The sequence below is a fragment of the Mustela putorius genome, unplaced genomic scaffold, assembly GCF_011764305.1.
Source record: "Mustela putorius furo isolate JIRA1106 unplaced genomic scaffold, ASM1176430v1.1 tig00000407_pilon_pilon_pilon, whole genome shotgun sequence".
In the NCBI taxonomy this organism is placed as follows: domain Eukaryota; kingdom Metazoa; phylum Chordata; class Mammalia; order Carnivora; family Mustelidae; genus Mustela; species Mustela putorius.
The window spans coordinates 10,963,744-10,985,470 of record NW_025421373.1 but is presented as its reverse complement, the minus strand read 5'-3'; the positions used below and the strand labels follow the sequence as shown (position 1 = coordinate 10,985,470).

At 43.3% G+C, this 21,727-nt stretch overlaps 1 long non-coding RNA gene across 1 annotated transcript; it reads right to left on the bottom strand.

Annotated features, from left to right (window-relative positions):
* Positions 1-5,029: 5,029 nt before the first annotated feature.
* Positions 5,030-19,005, bottom strand: LOC123391947. Its single transcript, XR_006606632.1, has 3 exons — positions 18,841-19,005; positions 5,605-5,735; positions 5,030-5,501 (listed from the first exon to the last, which is right to left on the bottom strand). It is a non-coding gene; the product is annotated as an uncharacterized LOC123391947 (long non-coding RNA).
* Between the last annotated feature and the right edge of the window lie 2,722 nt (positions 19,006-21,727).

The window sequence follows — 21,727 nt, the reverse complement described above, 5'->3', positions numbered from 1 at the left end:
ATCTTTCCTTGCTCGTGTCTCCCCGTTTTTCAGGCTCCAGATGTCTGTTCCTCCCTCTACCCTCAAACTGCCAAGGGAAAACGGAAATTTCTGTTACTTTATTAAACAGACATGTTTAAGTCTGAACCACCCCTTTCAAGGGACTTCGCAGCCTCTTTTACTCATCTGCCTAATAGGGTTTCCTTAACAAAAACCCGCCCCTGGCATGAAATCCTGTTGCTCACCGGGAAGCTGCAACAGTCATTTCTCTTCCGAAAGAGCAATTTTTCCTTCCCTGTTACGCAGGCAATTTCCTCTTCTGCCTACAGGCCTCACTTTGATTCCTAAACCATAAGCTTTTTTTTGGGCCAATTCCGTTTTTTCAATTACTTATATCTTTTTTTTTTCATAATTTTGTATGTTATTGAAAACAAAGAACATGATCCCATCACTCTTCCGGGCATTTTCATTTTCAAATGCTCCATTTTAGTCTCTCTCCACCCATGCATATTTTAAGACATCTATGTTTTCCTCATCTGCTTTTTGATTATACGTACTATGACTTTCCCTGTCTTCGTTGCTATTTTTTAATAGCTGCAGAACATTCCATTGGATTATTGCCCCACAGCTTAGCTACACTTTCCCCATCACAAAAGCAGGGATCTTTGTCTGTCTTGATCACCAATGTATCCCAAACAGTGGGAAATAGTGTCTAGCTTGTAATAGGATCTCAGTAAATACCTGTTGAATTGAATGAATGAATGAATGAATGAACAAATGAATGAATGAGACAGATTGTTTCTAATTTCTTATTGCTATAGGCAGGATGCAATAAACATCTTCATGCATTCCACATTTTTCTCTAGCTTATGCTTTCCTTGATGTAATTATTTTCCTGGTATTAAAAACTACAGTGGCGGGCGCCTGGGTGGCTCAGTGGGTTAAGCCGCTGCCTTCGGCTCAGGTCATGATCTCAGGGTCCTGGGATCGAGTCCCGCATCGGGCTCTCTGCTCAGCAGGGAGCCTGCTTCCTCCCCTCTCTCTCTCTCTGCCTGCCTCTCTGCCTACTTGTGATCTCTCTCTGTCAAATAAATAAATAAAATATTTAAAAAAAAAAAAAAAAAAAAAAAAAAACTACAGTGGCAACAGTTTTAATAAAAACTGCTTTTAAGAGTTAATAAAACCAGCAGCAGCAGTCATTCTAATAGCTCACGTTTACTGAGCAGTTACTACATGCCAGGCTCGTGCTAAGCACTTTACACCCAAAAAATCACTAACTCCCCGCAACATCCCTCTGAGAAAAGTACAAATTACCCTCATTTTACAGATGAAAAAGCAAGGGACTGTTATTCGTCCAAGATCACATAGCTTGTAGAGCAGAGATGGGATTTGAACGAAGGTCTATCCCACTCCACATTTTGAGCTCGTAACTATGACTTAAAAAATCAAAGGGAATAAATGAACTTATGAGTCATGGTATTTACAACCATGCTTTCAGAAAGCACCGTGGCCATTTAGACACATCTTATTTTAAGGTATATCACCTTATAAGGTGCATGTACTCGGGTTTTATTTTTTACTCCATATGACAACCTTTACCTTTCAATTGTAATATTTAGTTCACTGACATTTACTGTAATAATGGACTTATTTGTATTTAAATATCAACCTTACTATTTGTTCAAACTGTTCTGTGTTCCTCTTTTTTTCTTGCCTTCATCCAGTTTTGTTTTGTCTTTTTATTTTTTTACTTTTATTTTTTTAAAGATTTTATTTATTTGTTTGATATATATAGAGAGAGATCACAAGCAGGCAGAGAGAGAGGGAAGCAGGCTCCCCACTAAGCGAAGAGCTCAATTCAGGGCTTGATTCCTGGACCCTGAGATCATGACCCAAGCCGAAGGCAGAGGCTTAACCCACAGAGCCACCTTGGTGCCCCAGTTTTACTTTTTCAATTCCACCTTCCCTTTCTATTAGCTGGGTAAGTATATATTCTTTTATTCTTTTTGGAGGTTATCAGGAAGGAGTCTTTATTATAAAATCTTCTGGCACTCAATAAATACAACTATTGGCACATATTTTGCTAGACACTCATTAATCAACCTACATTAAGTCATCTCCCAGAGCCATCTTCTCCACACATGGCACTGTGGGTCATAGACTCATTTCCCCCAGAGCAAGACAGCAGAATTCCCTCTGTATAGGCAGTACCAAATTCTGGCTATAAAATATTAAGTCATTCCTATTGTCCTCAAAGGCGTTCACTCCAGTACAAACAAGCAGGCAACTCATTCGATACCCCCAAATCAGATGGCCATCGGTGTAAGACACAACCTGAGCATGGGCTGATGGCAGCGATGGCCTCAAACCCAGCCTCTGCCACGGAGAAAGCCTAGTCTGCCTCATGCAGTCCTCACAAGCCCCGGAAGTCTCTCTTTGGGGACTGGAACCATCTCCCAATGATCTGACCCAAAATGTCATTCATCCTTGCAGAGGTTACCTACCTCTAACATGATATGATAACCCTTTAATTATACATTCGAACAGAGGGCATCCACATATCCCTTATTCTTGGCTTTGGAGGATGGTTTTTTATTTACATTTGACATGTTCTCAAAACTTTAAAATGCAACCATGCTGCAAAGGGCTGAAGCAAAATGGGCTTAAAAATAGCCTAAGAGGGGCACCTGGGTGGCTCGGTGGGTTAAAGCCTCTGCCTTCAGCTCAGGTCATGATCCCAGGATCCTGGGATCAAGCCCCACATTGGGATCTCTGCTCAGCAGGGAGCCTGCTTCCTCCTCTCTCTCTCCCTCTCTGCCTCCTTCTCTGCCTACTTGTGATCTGTCTGTCAAATAAATAAATAAAATCTTAAAAAAAAAAAAAGCCTAAGACCTTCCGCCTCCCTCCACCCTGCAGCTCATAGACCCAGAGTTTGCCTTGGGGTGCCAATGGTCTGAGACCCCAGGGAAATGATGCACGCACCTCAGTAGTAAATTTGTCTAAGAATTCCCTAAAACTTAACTCCGTGTGACCACAGACACAAATAATGAGAATGGAAAGTATCTTTCGCCAAGGAAGTAAGCTATTTCTTTTCCTTTAAAGTATGATTTTGAATCTGTTAACAAAGTTTTGCCATCTTGTCTGGAGTCAGAAAGGTCAGTTGGTGGTTAAGCCCAAGTGAACGGTCCATCATGAAATAAACAGAGCACGACCCAGGGCTACGTGCAATGTTATGCTTCTACCTTCTTCCTGGAATCTCAGAGGTTGTGCAAATGGAATACAAAAATGGACATAACAGCACAAAATAATACCGGGGGTGAAATCTGCTTACTTGAAGACTCAGAGAAATAAAACACACTTTAACTGTGGATCTGCCCATCTCTGCTCCCTGTTCCCTGATGGCCATCCCTTCCCCCAGAAAGAAAAACTTGTAGTTTCTCTTTCTTTCTTTCCATGAGACTTTTGTTTCTAAAGCCCTTTCTCCCTCTCTGTGTCTCTCTTATATACACACAGAAAATGAAACTTAGGATGTTAGAACTGGATAAGAGAGCTGAAAAATCAGCCAAGCCAGAGCTTTTCCAACTTCTTTTAAATCAAAGAATTTGACTATTGATTAAAACCTATTTGTAAGCTATTAGCTACGATAGTAATAATCCTGTGTAACAAACCAATCGCTAAAATAGAATGCTTTTAACATTTATTCTCAAGCCTACAGATCAGCAGGTTGAAGATAAGCTGGTGTAGGTGGACCTTAGGCTATGGGTCAGTTTTGGGTCTGCCATATGCATCTCTCATTCTTTCTAGACCAGTTGCTACCTCTGGGCCCATTTGCCTAGTAAATGGAAGAACGCAAAAGGCAAGACAAATCTGGCAAGCACATTTAAAACCTCAATTCATGTCACCTCCTCCCCCATTCCATTGGTCACAGTAAATCAGATGGCCAAGCCCAAAATCAGCAGGAGAGGAAAGTGTGGTCTGTTCCAAGGAAGACAAGGGAGGGAGTGATTACTGACTGACCAATAATCCAATCTATCACAGAAATCAAATATATAAAATAGACATTGGTGATTCTTTGCTAATTGAGTGAGAAATGAAGGGAGACTAGACCCCATGCCCTTCCCCACCCCCAAGGCCCCAGCGAGTCCTCTGGCAACCCTGGGGGCCTCAAAGAACATGACATACGTTTTGACGCAAACTCACTTACTTTGCAGATAAGAAAACTGAGATGCATATACTTACAACTTGTCTACCCTCTGAGAAGTATCAGGCAGGAGGCCGCTGGTGAGAGGACCTCTCCTATGAGGTTTCACATGTGATGACAACGGGTCATTTTCCAGTCTCTAGTCATAGTTACAGAGATTATAACAGCTACACAGTTTACAATTTGTGTAAATTGCTTGCAGGTGGAGAAAATGCTCACACAACAGGTAGCCTAGTAAATAAGAAAAAGAAGGAAAGGCAAACACAGTTCTGACTACCACATCTCAGACTACTCATTTCACCCTGCAGAACTCAAAACCAACTCCTTCTTCTCCTGGCTACCCATACATGAATGACATAGGGTAGAGCAGTGGCAGACAAAATGAGAGAATACGGTTGAGTTAAATTCTAAAGGTATCTTTGATGAAGACAATTCTCAAATTAAAGAATAAAAATGGTATCATAATTATACGTTGGTAAATGAAGGCTTCAGAAGCCAGAGTGTTAGATGAGGCTTGAAGCTTTCCCAAGACTAACTCTGAGCACTGGAGTGTGCTGGTTGGCCACCAAAGAGACCGGTAGGTCTGGCTAGAAGCTTTAGCAGGAATCGGTGCCAGAAACAGAGAGTAGGCTGAATGCCACGAAAAGAGCCATTTAAATTGTTTTTTAAATTTTTATTTATTTATTTGACAGAGATCACAAGTAATCAGAGAAGCAGGCAGAGAGAGAAGAGGAAGCAGGCCTCCTTCTGAGCAGAGAGCTCAATGTGGGGCTCGATCCCAGGACCCCAGGACCACAACCTGAGCCGAATGCAGAGGCCCAACCCACTGAGTCACTCAGGTGCCCCAAAAAAAGCCATTTAAGGAGACTTCATGGTGGGGGGGGGGGTCAGAGTCACACCACAATCCCAAAGAGGGACAGGTGTTTCCAGCCTGACACAGATTCTGATTGCCAAGTCAAGGAGTGGTGTAAGAGAACGAAAGCCCCCCACACTTAGGCGGCCAAAAAGCCCAGCTTCTGGGGATGAGGCAAAATGGCCAGGCTATTCCATGACCTGAGAGTGTAAAGGACTCTGTGATCCAGTGTCCAGCGGCTCCTCAGCATGGCTGTCATTATCCTTGCCTCTCCGAGCTTCAGATGTTAAAGCTGAGTGTCATGCACACGCCACTCTGTGTTCTGAAGCTTTTACTCCATCTAAGCAGCATGGAGCTCCCACTGTGGTGGTGATCATGCCCTGTGTCGCAGGAACTAAACAATGTCCCCATGCTTCTTCCCTCTCTGGCTCCGAACTCCGGCAGGCAACGAGAAGATCTGTGTGGACTCTGGAAGTCAGCATGAGGCGGCGACTGTTATGCTCTGGAGGTCGGATTAGGGCACCAGGCAGAGCAGCGGCCTGCACATACTGGCTCAGACCCCCTGGCTCACCTTGGTGGGGTAGGCACTGGCTGGGTCTACAGCATCTCCACTGCCCACTGGGTCTCCTGCAGCTTCTGAGTCCTGGGCCAGGTGCATGCGTGCCTCTGTGACAATGGGTGTCCACTTGTCCTGCAGGCCACCTGTGTTGTCAAGACCAGAGTCAGATGCAAGTTCCAGTTTGTTCTTGCTCTCCCCCCACGTCACATCCAACTTTCCACCCCACGTGCAGACCCTGTTGAGCTATAGAAGCTTCAGGCCCAACATCAGACACAGAGGCAACAGCCTTGCATAGACTTTTCCACTAGCTCTCCTCTTAGGTAAGCCTAATCTTTATATAAAACCCCTTACTCTATGTCACCCAGAGGAGCTCTGCTTTCTTCACCAAATGCCGACTGATACGAGCAGCTACTCCCATTGGCTCAGCAAATGCACACAAAGATCCTTCTGTCCTGGCTTCCGGTGTCGTTCCTCTGAGCAGAACACTGGTACTTCCTCCAAGCTTTTGCTTTCTTGATTGAACTCTTTCTCCACCAAATGCTCATCTCCACCACCTCTACGGCCCTCCAAATGACTGACAGGGCTGCTGCCACCCCATCCCCACCAGCACCATTGTCATGGTCCCCATCCCCACCACCACCCCCATCCCCACCGCCAGCACCCCCTTCCCACAGCCTTGCCACCACCAGCATAACCGTCACCCCTCTGCCATCTCCTGTAACTTGCACAGCCCAACAATCATTTAGGTATGATGATTCTACTTGACAAATGAGGAACTGAGGCCCAGAGAGATTAAGTCAATTGTCAGCAGCTAGGGAGAGGCTTAAATGCAGGTTGAACTCCCAATCCCTTCTTCCTTCATGGGCACTCTGCAGCCTCAGAAACCACAGGTGACAGAGCAAAAGAGGTTGGTGAAGAAAGAGGTCAGTGAAGAAAACAGAGGAGGCAAAACTGTGCTGAACGAGAGGGGAATGGCAGAGGAAGGCGTGGATTCCGACAAGACCCTCAGAGCTGAGCTGAGGTGGGTGGGGAACCAACCACCTGGGGTGGCAGCTCTGACCCAAAGCCAGCCTGGGGTTCAGAGACCAAGTGGCTCTGCTTCTGCAGACCTTAAGGCCAGCGCCCCAAAGGAAAGCTTGCTCATGGCATGAAGGTCAGCGATCCAGAGGACAGAAATCCTACCAGGCCTTCAAAGGAAGGGCCGGTAAGCTCAAAGGGGTGAGGGTCTGAACTGACCATGGGAAGCACCAGCAAAGCCCACTCTATGCTCTAGCTAGAACGGTTCTCAGCCTTCGCTGCACACTGGAAGCATCTGGAAAGTTTTACACTTACTAATCCCTAAGCTCCACACTCAAAACCTCGATTATCTTTTTAATGTTTCCCCAGTTCACCTTCAAGTGCAAGAAGAAGCATTGCATTAAGCCAGTACAACACTAGACTCCTGGTTTTCTTCCATTTCAGACCCAGAATTCCATCACACTCCAGTGGGACTTAGGTGGGCTCTTGAATTAAGTGGCTCTAGGGGCTAGATGGTGGTAAAGCAGAAGAGAGAAAAGGATCCTCCCCAGAATGGAGAAAAAAAAAAAAAAAGAGGCTAATTTTAATTTTTTTTAAGATTTTATCTATTTATTTGACAGAGAGAGATCACAAGTAGGCAGAGAAGCAGGCAGAGAGAGAGGAGGAAGCAGGCTCCCCGCTGAGCAGAGAGCCCGATGTGGGGCTGGATCCCAGAACCCTGGGATCATGACCCGAGCCGAAGGCAGAGGCTTTAACCCACTGAGCCACCCAGGCGCCCCAAAAGAGGCTAATTTCAGACAAAAAACTTAACCTGCTTCTAATCTGGGGTTGAAACAAGTAGAGAATCATCTACACATTGAAGCAGTAAGGAAAGGAACATAATCTGAAGGAGACCCCTGCAGCTGGAGTAAGGCGCTGCCCTTGTCCTCTGCCTCAAGGTGAAGCTCACTTATTTTCTACAATATCCAAAGACTTAACTGAACACGAGAAACCAACAAAAGCAATTGTTAACATCTAACCAACTCTTATTATGTGCCCCGCACTGTGCCAAGTTCTTTACATGTAGTAACTCTTAATTCTCAAAGCAATCCTATGTGGTGGATGTTAACATCTCCCCCATCATACAGATGAAGAAACTGAGGCACAGAGAGGCAGAAGAACTTGCCCAAGTTCACCCAAGTATCAGACTGGGATGGAGTCCTCGGAACGTGCCTTCACACTCTCAACACCACACTGCATAGCATCTCAATCCCCACGGGCCCTGGGGTAGATACTATCATCCCTACTTTACAGGTGGGGAGACTGAGGTTAAGCAACTTTCTCAAGCTGCCATATTCCCCCCCAGCTCAGCCTGGCTTTGGAACTTCTTCAAGTAAAATACACCAGAGCAGCTTAGGGACAGTTTGACCCAGAGGCAGAGAGATAGTTCTAAATGCCCATCTCCTCACCAGCACCACTCCATCCTTCACACTCAGAAGCTACGCACGCAGTATCTTTCAAAATAACTGCAGTTTTAAAAAATCTACCCAAGACCCAAACCAGCATTGGCATGTACGCCGTGTCTGCAAATGGCACATAAACAGAAGGAAAGGGTGAATCCAGCTGCGCTCTAGGTTGGGCAAAACATCTCAGATTATTTGTTTCAAACATTTTGCAATTGGCAAGACCCAAACCACATTTTTCCAAGCATTCCCTTCTCCGCCCCAGCCCCACCCCCACTGCCCCGCTTTACATCGTAAGCCCATGTGTATTTCCCAAAAAATGTAATCCATATGTCTCTGATCCATTTACACTTAACTCATCAAATTGTAGTTTGCTAGGAGTTTTTTGCTGCCCATGAAGCCTTCTGAGACTGTCTGTGAGGCCTTCAAAAGGCTCTTTCAGACTCTTTCCTTAGAAATAGGAAGCTACATTAAGCTAATGGCAAATGGAATTGGAAATGTTGGCAATAGGAGGGAAGACCCTCCGTGACCAGAAAGTTTCTTATTTTCCACTCGGCGGAAGAGCAAGGAGAATCCCCCTGAGGTGGTATATCAAGGTCCTAGGAACTCACTCTGGTTGGATCGCCAAGGCCAAGGTTGGGTCCTATTTTGTTTTCAGCCACAGTCACAGTCCCTTTGTTGCCACAGCCCCTAGAGTGTCTCTGGAATGTAATGGAGAGCCAGCAGCACGTCCCTGACCCGGGTCACTGATGATCCTGATGGTATCAACGACTTTGGTGGAACTAAATCCTGTATACTGGGTTTCTACCTTGGCAGTCAAAGATCTTACAAGGTCTGTTTTTCTATCTGCCTTAAAAACACACACACACACACACACACACAGACAACAGACCAAACACTTCTCAAAACAAACCATTACATCTGATATGGTTTAACTCATCCATGTTTTTTGGCTTTAGCAAAAGGTTCTAGTTTGGGGTTTGTGTTTTTTTTAATTGCTTAAGTTCAGCTCACTTATGTCCTTTGGGAAAACTGATCTATGTAAATGTGATTTAACTAAAGGGGTTTGAGCCACTCACATGTGTTTTACATTTTCTAATCATCCTGAGCTCTGTACATAGTGAGCAGACTGAAAAATGATGGTGGTCTCATTTCAACATCAATTTTTAGCCATTCTATCTCCCAAGAATGCCGAATGATGCCTGGAGAGACTCTCACTTCCTATTTCCAGACAATCAGAAGTTGGTATTTATGAAAACCCTGGACGTATGTGAAGTTGATTGGATGGGCAGAAGACCCATAAGAAGACAGCAATTCTTTAAGACATCTCCATTCTTAAAATCAGCCAAAACTTTAGCAGAGATTCATTTTAAATATTCTATTCCCTGATTAAATCCAACAAAACTTTAAGAAATGCCTACTGTATTAGTTTTCCTATTGTTGCATAACAAATTACCACAACTTCAGTGGCTTAAAACAACATACATTTACTATCTCAGAGTTTCCATGGGTCAGGAGTCTGTACATGGCTCAAATGCGTCTCTGCTAAGGCTCTCATAAGGTTGCAATTAAGGTGTCAGCTGAGCTACATTCCCATCCGGAGGCTTGACTGAAGAGAAATCTACTTCCAAGTCCCTTTGACTTGTTGGCAGAATTCACTTCCTTACGGCTCCATGGCTGAGCTCCCCATATTTTTGATAGCTGTTGGCCATGAACTGCTCTCAACTCCTAGAGACCACCCTCACTCAGGCCCTTGCATTGTGGTCCCATGTTCTTAAAATGTGGATGCTTGCTTCTTCAAAGCCAGTGGAAGAATCTTTTCCTTTGGGAAGGTCTAGGCCGGTTGAAAGACCTTTTCACCGAGTTAAGGCAGGCCCACCAGTATACTCTTTATTAGGGTTAACCCCAAATCGACTGATACGGAAACTTCATTATACCTGCAAAATCCTTTTTCTTAGCCATATAATGTAACCTAATCAGGGGTGTGACATCCTTCATATTCATAGGTCCCATTCACATTCAAGGAGGGGGAATTACATAAGGTGCGTATACCTGGGAGGTGGGAAGCTTAGGGGCCTAAGGAATCTTAGAGTTCTGCACACCCATACAAAAGTATGGTGCTACCTAAGTTATGAACCCTGCCTTCATGAAACTCAAGACAAGTGCCATGGATATGCAACAAGAAATGAACTACTTCTTGGGATGTGTTCTGTACTAGAGGTGTGTTCAGTGTTTAGAAACAGCACAAATGTGGCCACACAGAACCTGGGATTAGTGAGATAAATAGGAGATTTGTGAGATAAATAGGCAGCAAGTGTGGGGAAAGGGAGATGAAGTGGGATCAGCTTGAAAGAATATGGGGTGATTAACATTGCCAGAAATCTGATTTTGGTAACAGTTAAGTAAATGTGCTGAGCCTTTTTATTTGCTTTATTTTGACTTATCTTCTTGAAATAAAAAGAAAATGAATTGCTTTATTTATTTTCATAAATATTCTATTTATTTATGTATTTATTTGAGAAAGAGAGAACAAGAGAGTGAGAGAAGCACAAGCAGGGGAAGGGGTAGAGGGAGAGAGAAGCAGACTCCCTGCTGAGCAGAGAACCTGATGTGGGGCTCGATCCCAGGACCCTGAGATCATGACCTGGGCCGAAGGCAGACGCTAAACTGACTGAGCCACACAAGCACCCCAAAATGAATTGCTTTAAAGCCTGGCCGATGGACCACATGTATGTGTGTGTGTGTGAGATATACTAGCCATGACTCACCTGTTTACAACAACTATGAAAATATCACCAAGGGGGAAAGTGTATCATAAATTAACACTCTAGCTATTATGGACTGAATGTTTGCATACCCTCAAAATTCATATATTGAAATGCTATTCGTCAGCATGACAGTATTTGGAGGGGGGTCTTTGAGAGGTAATGAAGTCACAAGGGTGGAGGCCTCATGGTGGGATCAGTGCCTTTATGAAAGGAAACGTGAGAGAAATGATCTCTCTGCCATGCAAGGATACAGTAAGAAGGCTGCTGTCTGTAAACCAGGAAGAGGGCCCTTGCTGGAACCCAACTGAGCCGCCACTCCAACCTGACTTGCAACCTGCAGACCTGTGAAAAACAAAGGTTTATTGTTTAAGCCACCAACTCATCTTGTTCTGGCAGCCTGCACCCACTAAGGTAGCAGCACTACAAGAAAATAACTCCTCAGTCTCCTTGGGAATGGATAGACCCTTTACAATCAGAAGCACCCCTTGAATTGGTATTTCATCCCAGGAAGGTGTGATAAGTCCACCCCTACAAACTTAGCCACAGGAAGAGCCAAGGTAATTCCTGCATCCCGGAGCACAAAGACAGCAACCAAGGCTGGACGCAAAGTCAGGCCAATGCCAGTGCCTGAGCGGACACATGCTGACCTGCTCCCCCACATCCTGGCACTTTCATAACCTGCAACAGGATTCACTTTTGAAGCTGGGAGCCTCTGATTCTTCCACCACAATGTAGAAACACAGGCCAGAAAGGAAATGCCTCTAAAAAACACATGTCTCCATGTCAACCTCAGAATACCCCTTGAGCCACTAGGAAGATGATTACGTTCGTTCGAAGATGGTTACATAACCATAGTGCAGGTGGTTGGGTCCATGGATTTCATGTCCATTGTCAAGTCCACCCCTGGCATACCTCCTGGTGACTCAGACCTGCTCAGGTTGGTCTGCCTCTCTGTGGGCCTCTGAGAAGCCCCATGGCAGAGGGAGCGCTTGAGATAGAACATGAGGAAGCCTGTGCTCCTGTTCCATTTAATTCGCTCTTTCATTTACCTGGGATTGTTGGAGGACAAGTTTTCCAGGTATTTGGATAGATGGGTTTTCCAGACAACTGGAAAACTTGCTAGCTACAAGATGTTTGCACTTTATTATTCAAACACTGGAAATTATCCTAAGATATGGGCACATATTAAGAACATGGGCCCTGGGGCCAAGTTGCCTGGGTTTGAATCCCAGCTCCACCACACGCTCACTGTGTGACACTGGGTAAGGGAACTGACTTCTCTGTGTCTCTGGGGACTGTTCCTACTTCCTAAAATAGTGGTGAGGGTTAAATAAGTCAACTAGATAAAACACTCATGTACCTGGCACATAATAATCATCTCAGTAAGTATTACTGTTGTTACTATTAAAGCAAATGTAAAATAGAAAAGATAAGGGAGGCTGTTTTTCTCAGGGTCATTTCCATAAACTCCAAACAAAATACTGCGTATATATTTACATAGGATATACTCTATATTACTTTACACCCACTCCCACTAAATCTATATAAATACACATATATATATATATACACATGCACATATACATGTATACAATACATATGTATATTATATACTCATATATAAATATATATAAACACACGCGCATATATACATACATATAAATACATACATATAAATATACACATATACATACATATAAATATAAAAACATGCCTCTGTGACCCTCTGAAATATATTAGGAAGATGACATTTACCCCAAATGACCTCAGAAAGTGGTTTTTAATGCCCTGCATTTGTCTTTTTAAAACATCCTTGCCTCCTATCATTGGTCTCATTGTTGGCCACAGTCATGTCTTGTTAACTGTCTCTGTCTCTGAGGTCTTCTTCTGCGCTTCTATAACTGGGAAACCAGATTACAAAGCTTGTTATAACTGTGAGTAGAATAAGAGCACAGAGATCTGAATACCATTGAGCTTGCTTCCTGGATCTTGAACATATTCTAACTCTGTGGTTTTCAGCCACCTTCACGGGTCCCTTCTCTGTGAGCACATCTCAGGGACCCTCATGGTAGAGGAATGGGACTGGCAAGAGGGATGTTTACCCAGAAGGGCTCCAAGTCCTCCACTCCCACTTCAACCAAAGATGCTCTGACAGAGGTTTTATGTAATGGAGTTCTGCATATAGAGCCATTTGAAGAAAAGCTTCCGCTTCTAAGTCAATAAACACAGTGATAGCTACTGTTCTTCAGTCATGTTTTTCAGATAGGTGACATCTGGACATACACTCTTTTCTGTATGTTTAAATATCTCAAATATTAAAAAAAAAAAGAGTCACAAGCCAAACCATCACTGGGAATTAAACACAACAAGAATTCATACTTGATAAATGAGACTAGACATCTACAGAAAGCATTCTCCACTAAGCCACCATACATATGATTTGTAAAAAAAAAAAAAAAAAAAAAAAAATTAATGATATTAAGCTAACCTCATGTCTCTTTGGAGACCTGCCAAGTGAAAAGTAAATAAATGTAGAATGAGTTATAATTTTGAAAATTCGTAAACTGTTAACGATGGATACATATTGATAGGAGTGAGTTGCATGGTGGGGAAAAGAAGGATGGTTCACAAGGGTTTGTCAGTGTTTTTCCAGAACTCACCAAGAGAGAGTCCAATAGCCGATGCCATGTTTCTACCCAGAAAAATCCTTAGAGTGAAGATGGGCTCATTTGCGTGGCTTAAATGACCTTTCCACAACATCAAACTCCCTCTTGTTCAAATTCTATGTCTACTAACTGTAGCAAGTAGGACTGTTTTGGCTGTAAAAAATGTAAAACACAAAAGGGACTTTTAAAAGTTTAAACAAGATCAAAATATATCTCTCTCACAGTCTGAAGGTAGTTAGCCCAGGGCAGACACAGCACTCTACAATTTCAGGGATCCAAGCTTCTTCTACATATTGCTCTGCCTTGAGTAGCTTCCATTTTCAAGACTCCTTCTGATCCAAAATGGCTGCTAGAGCTCTAGATACTATGACTGTGTTTCAGACAACTGAAAGGAGGAAGAAGAGGAGAAGGAAATTCGCCTTCCTTTCAGAAGACTTTTTCAAGTTTCATATACCCCTTCTGTTTACATCATATTGGTCATGACTTACTAATATGGCCACACTTAGTTGCACAGAAGGCTGGGAAATGTAGTCTTTATTTCAGACAATTCCGTGCCCAGCCAAATCTGTCATTTCATCACTATGAAAGGAGTGAAAACAGATATTGGATGATAAAAAATGTTTCTACCATGCCAACTCACCTCCTGATTTCTATTCTGACTTCCTAAGCAGACTTACTCAACAGAAATAGTGCTATCCCCATTATCCACTCCTTCCCCAGTTACATTTTTAAAAATTAATTTTCAAGTCAATGTAATGCTACAAACATTTGCTAAGTACCAATTATGAGTCATACAATGGAATATTATTCAGCAATAAAAAGAAACAAATTATTAATATATGGAACAACTTCAATGAATCTCAAAATGATTATGCTGATTGAAAACAGCCAGACCACAAAAAATAGAGTACATGTTACATGATTTCGTGTATATAAAATTCTAGAAAATGCAAACTAATCTAGAGTAATGGAAAGCACAAACTTGATTGTTTGGGAACAGTGGGAGGAAGGAAAGAAGAATTATAAAGGAAGCATCGGGAGCAATGGACATGTTCATTATCTTGAGTGTGGTGATGGTTTCATGAGTATATATATATATATATATATATATATACCCAAACTTATCAAATGGAAAATTTTTACAATATGCAGTTGATTCTGTATCACTTATACTTCAATAAAGCTATTATATAATTTTTTAAAAAAGAACTTATTACATGTCTGGCACCATGTTAGTCACTGAGGCTACAAAATAAGCTATGAGTTCTGTCACAAAGCAGCTCATAGTCAGTAAATTGTTCTGGTGAATAAAATAGGTTTACGGGTGTAGATGGTTTAGTTCTCAACAAATGGACTAAAGCAAGGCATTCAGTCTCTAACTGAGGACCAGATCCTAGCCCATGGGTCCAGTCAACCCCCAAAACCCAACTTGAAGCCCATTAATTTTAACCACTTGATATTGAGAAGCCACATACATGTACACACCATTCTTTAAATCTATTTCTACATATGGCTATGAATACATGTGGGGAATAGCATTAATATTTTTAAAATCCCAGAATTAATTGTATATTCTCCACTTTTCGAAATGAAATTCAAAGACATGCTCTCTTTACTTTTCACATCTGTGTTGCAGAGCCAAGAAGGATCAACAAAGACAAGAAGTTGGCACAAGTGAATCTTTAGAAGGAATAGTTTAGCAAGACAGCTGTTTGGTACTACTATTTCCAATGACCAGGGCTGTTCCTGTTTTGACATCTCTTGGTTATAGCCTTGTAACATGGGTAACATTGCAAAAGTGCAGTATTAAGCCCTGGAAGTGTCAGATGTTGGCTCAAGGGCAAATACTATAGATCAAACTCTTTATTCTATTTTCTCCTCAGTTTTGCACCCCCTAGTTCCTAGGGCTTATGAAAGTTTATAGGACATTTCCTTGGAACTGGAAGCTATTGCTACTACCTTTTTCACTCTGTATTAATACCATAATGATGGTTACATGTCAATATACATTTGTCCAAATCTATAGATTACACACTACCAAGAATGAACTGTAAACTGTAGAGCCTGTATGTACGTACAGCAATTAAAACAAATGTATCACTCTAATAGCAGATGTTGGTAATGGGGGAACTATGCACATTTTGGGATGAGGGTGCATGCAAAATCTCTGCACCTTCCTGTCTTTTTTTTGTGTGTGTGAACCTAAAAGTGGTCTAAAAAGGAGATATTACTGCTCAACATACTGACTTTTTATTTACAATAATCAAGGTGTTCCTATACAGTAGGTAGGAGTGTATATAGGCATGTTCTTCTGGACAGTAATTTGGCAAGATATATAATGAGCCTTTTGAAAAGTTCCTGACAATGTACACATAAAATATTTCCAAAAGACTATACAGTGAAGTGTTAACTGCTTAAAAAAAAAAAATCATTAGGGTCATCTGGGTGGCTCAGTCAGTTAAGTGTCTGCCTTAGGCTCAGGTCATGATCCCAGGGTCCTGGAATCAAGCCTCACGTCAGGGTCCCTGCTCTGTGGGGAGCCTGCTCCTCCCTCTGTGTGAGCTCTTTCTATCTCATTCTCTCTCATTCTCTCTCTCTCTCTAATAAATAAATAAATGAAATCTTTTTAAAAAATCATTCATTCCTGAATAGATAGCTTCTTATGAAGTAACAAAATTAGATCAATTCAAAATCCATTCCAAAGAAAGAAAAATATTTTCCATCACCCACGAAGACTTTCCCAGTACAGCTCTGTGGCCTAAACAGCTCTGAGCAGGGAGTGTCATTCAGAATTGTATCAAATGCTGCCCACAACCCAAAACACCCTCACCCTTTACCCTTATCCACCACTACCACTCCTGTATCATTGACCCCTTTAGATTCAGATGCTGAGGCTGAGAAAGCAAAAATCCCAATGGCTCACATTGCCCAAAGAGACTTGGAGGACCGGGGGCACCTGGGTGGCTCAGTGGGTTAAAGCCTCTGCCTTCGGCTCAGGTCATGATCTCAGGGTCCTGGGTTTGAGACCTGCATCAAGCTCTCTGCTCGGCGAGGAGCCTGCTTCCCCTTTCTGTCTCAGCCTGCCTCTCTGCCTACTTGTGATCTCTGTCAAATAAATAAATAAAATTTTAAAAAGAGAGAGAGAGAGACTTGGAGGACCAGTGTCAGGTAACCCCGTGGGGTTAGTATGCATGATCACCATGGACCCGGGGCGGGGTGTGGGGGGTGCAACAAAGGCCACTGTGAGACACATGAGGTAATGACAGTAAACATTGGTTATGGGAACTTAATTCTTGAGAACCCAGTACATCATATTGTAGCAAACTAATCAGGAGTGAAGTGATGAATTATTCCACACAAAATCATAAAATCGTTATTCTTTTCAAATGTTGATGTGTTTTTAGGGATCCATGATTCAAAGCACTGCTTTCACTTTTATTTAATCTCCTAATAAAAGCAGACTTGCTGTCCTCATTAAGCTCAATTTATTGGCACTTGGAGCATATCGACTTACTAGTCTATGATTGCCCTAATTTCACTGTAAGTTCCAAAGCCAAGGAACGCCACTGATGAAAATCATCCCTCCCTAAAACTCCCTTTCTGACTGGGCACCTCTGTGCATTGAAAACACATTCTCAATGTTAACCAGGAGGGATTTTCCTAGTTCTTATCATGTTAATCTTGTGGTCTTAACTTTTTTACTGGAAGTCCATTTCTTCCATAATTTCTTTCCTGAAATCCCTTTGAGCCTGGCATGAAGACGCTTCATCAACGAGAAGGCCCAGCGCAGATGTGGAAGGAGAGAGAAATCAGTGACAATCTTCAACATTTGTTCTCTAATGACAAGCAGTCTGACCCTCCTGAATAGAACATCTGAATCAACTACCCACTTCTGAAGTTGATGGGAATCATTCTGCCTGAAACAGAAGTCCCTCATTATAATATGGTTTTCATGAGCAGACTTTTTAGGGCAGGGGGAGGTTTGGGACAGGGAGATGTCAAAAATGGCCATGAAAACCTGACATTGTAAAGCCTACACAACACTCATAGTTGCAATCTGGCCTCATTCCCAATTCCCAGTATGTCTCAGAGGCACTTACCACATCACCCAGTGACTCTCTCAAACACATCTACTTTGGACTTGCTTTGCCCTTGGACAAGTCACTCCTCACCTGAGTCTCATTTCTCATCCATACCAAGTAAAGCCTTGACTAGGGGCCCTCTACTGTCCATTATAAACATCTATTCTGTTCTGGAATCCAGTCCGTGAATTACCTTGATTTTCCCCTAGTGGTCACGCTTTGTCTTGATACCTTAATTCTTCATGACATCACTATCTTAAGACTCTTCAAGGAAGTCTATTCTGAACTTTTTAAATACCACATCCAAAATGCTGAGAGAGAAGCTTTGCAGGAGCATGGTAAGGATGGTCCATGGAGGACAGCTGGTGAAAGCCTACGATCTGCTGAATGGACCTTCTGAACACCATCTACGCAGACTGGCCTGGAGCTGGGAGTTGATTTTGCCCCTCGGGGTACATTTGGCAAAGTCTGGAGACATTTTTGTCATAACTGGGGACAGAAAGGGGCTCCCTTTATCCTCTAGTAGGTAGAGGGCAGAGATGCTGCTAAACATCCCGCAATGCACAGGACAGCCCCAGACAACCAAGAATTACCCAGCCCAAAGTGTCGTCGCCCGGAACTTGAGAACCCTGGTGCAGTCCACAGAATCAGCACCACGAGGCAGCCAACTCCCCAGAGTCAGCTGTGTGCATCTCTTTCCAGTTCCCTATTCATAAGTGAACTTGAGCAGCTTGAAATTGGCCATGGGGGGCGTATTTACATCGCGGACATCAGCACATGCTACAAAGCAAGGCGATTCTATTTCTTCATTTCAGAGAGCCAGCTATTAAGTAGCTGCCGACACACCGCAACTCAGAACTGACACCTAATATAACCTATCCCAAACTCAAAGGTGCTTTCAGCAAGAAGGCTGCATTGTGGCAAAACCAGAGATGACTTTACATACAGGCAAGAAGTCTGACCTCAGAGCACCTCCATAAGAACAACAAAGAAAGAAGCAGCAGTCCGAGGAACATGGGAAGCAGGTATCAGGAGCCTCTCCTGTCTTCTTTTGCTTGCTTATTCATACACACCCTGCCTTCTTCCAGAAAGTATTTGAGGGGACAGTTTAGGAAATACACAAGATGCTTGTTTATTAAAATCCTCCCAGGAAGTGCTTGATGGAATAATAATAATCCAAGACATTTAATCTCAAAAACTTGACATACAAAAATAAAGATCAACACACAGCAGGTACAAAGCCTGAGGAGCTAGCAAGTCAGTTTTTCCGTACCTGGCCTGGTAAACGGAGAGGTGCACTTCCTGGTGGGTCTTGCAAGTCGGCAAAGCTGGGCTCCACTAGATCCCCCCCCCCGCCCCGAGAAACTGTGGGGCCAGCACTGCGGTTCTTAAAGGGCTTCGTGCCGATATTGGGCGCCCTAGAGAGACTCAAGCCACATCGGAGGGAAACCCTTTCCAGAATTTGCTCCTCCTTTCTGTCTTGATATTTGCCTCTGGTTGCTATGACAAAATCTGGCGTTGGAATTTTTCTGGGAACAAATAGGAAATAGTTGTGGGAGGAGATTCAAGACGCTACGCACATCTAGGTTTGCTTATAAACATTCATGGTAAAATAAAGCATTGACTCATTGACTCCCCTCGAAGAAAACCCCCAGATATTTTTTTAATCCCCAGTCAACATCTCTTTGTTCCAGAGGTGACCACCTAGAAGCTATTTGCTCTAGACAAGGTCACAGATGAACAAACAGGGTAGAGAACTGACCAGGGGAGCTTGGTTGGTCACTCAGTGCCAAGACACCCTCTGCTTTTAGTCTGTTTGATTTCTGGAGCAGAAAGTGCTAACACCACACAGTGGAAATTTCCCATTTGCTAGAGCTGATTATCTTGTCCTGCCTCACTGAAGAGAAAAACAGGGCTGCAGCCATTCAAATTCTGCCCCCAAGGGTCTGGGAGATCTTAGGAGAGCCTTCAGGCCTATGGCATGCCTTGGACCCAGAAGGGCTGGGTGTCTCTTTGTTTTTGTCTATATTTATCAAAGTCTTCTGTATCTAAAATTCTGTTTCTGGAGGCACCTGGGTGGCTCAGTCAATTAAGTATCTGCCTTCGGCTCATGTGATGATCTCAGGGTCCTGGGATTGAGCCCCACATTGGGCTCCTTGCTCAGCCTGCTGCTCCTCTCTCTGCCTGCTGCTCCGCATACTTGTGCTCTCTCTCTCTTTGTCAAATAAATTAAAAAAATATTTTTTAAAAATAAAGTAATTGTTTCTGAATCTCCACTTTTGACCCAAGCCCAATTAACCTCTCTGTTCACATCCACCAACTTGTCTTCTGGATGCAGCTTTATAGGTGAGAAGCAGCAGCTGCCATCCTAGGGAGTGCTTTGAAGAGCGTGTGGAAGCCCACTCTCCCCTCCATGGGCTGCTCAGTGTGACTAGGCGTCCACAGTTTGGAGGCTGGTGTCAAACACAACGGATGTGGGGAGATGTGTTGAAAAAACAGCATACTGATCCTTTAAATGACCAGCAGGCCCCAGCCTATCTTTCCCATCACATCCCCTAATGCTCCCCAGGGAACATCCTGCACTCCGGTCAGGCTCATATCCCACCATCTCTTCCATCTACCATAGATGCCTCAAATAGTGATTAACATACAGCATTTTTTAATCTCTCAGAATTTCTTGAAAAAGAAAATAGATCTGTTTGGAGAAAATATTTAAGTAAGCCAGCTGGGGAGGACAGGCGAGATCTCTAGGGTTGTTCAGAGAGCAAACAGTGGTCATTGAACTACTATTCATAAAATAAGTTAGGAAGAAAAAGGCAATCGCTAATGGTAGGTTGGGCCCGTGTGGGAGGGGACTGAGAGTGGTAACTCCAAGACTAGCTAGTGCTTAGCTCTACCTAGTTACTCAATCTCTCTATAGGCATCACTCATTTAACTCTTACAACAACCCTAAGAAGGAATTAGTAAAATTATTCCCATTTCACAGATGCGGAAACAAAGGCCCAGAGTGGTTTGAGAAGTTGCCCAAGGTGATTTGGCTAGTGAACAGTGGAGCTAGTGAGCAGTCTGATGCTAGAATCTGCTTTGAACCACTCTACGCAACTGCCTCAGTGAGTAAGCTTCTGGGCCCAGTTGAGGAAGGACGACAAAGCAGAAAGCTACAGGGATTTCATCAAATATAAGAAGGTGCCAGTGTCAGACACACCATTATTTTATGTTATTGCTAGGAGATGGCTATGACATTATTTTATATAATACTATGACACATCATAGTAGTAAGACAGATTCTTGCTCGGAGATATCCAATATTCACTTTTGAAAAAGGTGCATCTCGGATCCAAAGCCGAGTATTGGAGGGGGATTATAAACCTGTTTCCTGGAGAATTTGTAATGAGATATTCTCCATCTCTCCTTGAAATCTGCAGTGAAGTCTCCATTTCTCATTAATGCTATTGTGTGTACAGACTCTTGCGGGGAGGTGGTGGCAGGGAAGATTGGTAGAAGTACTGTGTGTGTGCACGCACAAGCGTGCACGTGTGCGCCCCGTGCGTGCAGGCACCGGTGAACAGATGCAGGGCAAAGACAATTTTAGCAAGTTCAGAATTACCCTACATTTAATGACACAAAGAAAATATAGCTTCATTATTTTCTATAATTGCTCTAATCTTTTTCCTGAGCCCTTAGCTATACTACACAGGGACAGAAAATTAAACATCATCCAATCCAATAATTTACACAGTCTCCCAGATATTTTCGATTGTGCGGTTTTCCTTCCCCATTTTCTCTTTTCTTTCCACCATGGCCCCCTAAGGAATGGTTTACTTTACCTGGTAGCATGAAAGGGGAGGGAGATCCTTGACCTCCATGATTCACATGCACAGGTCCCTGTACCATCCTCTGGGTCCTCCCTAAAGACCTTGATGTTGAAGTCGGTGGCTGGTAGAATCTGTTCTGTGCTCTTGGCAGGGCTTTGCTGCCTGAGCTCCACTTAGGTCCTCACAGGTGGCACAGCTACCTTTTCCATTTGATCTTTATCCTGGGAGTCCCCAGCGTGGGAACACCCTGCTAAGTTCATAACTGGATTTACTCATAGCCCTCACAGTACTCTTGTTCAATGAGTCCTTCTGTCACCACCCACTATGTTGAAGTCTGCATATTAA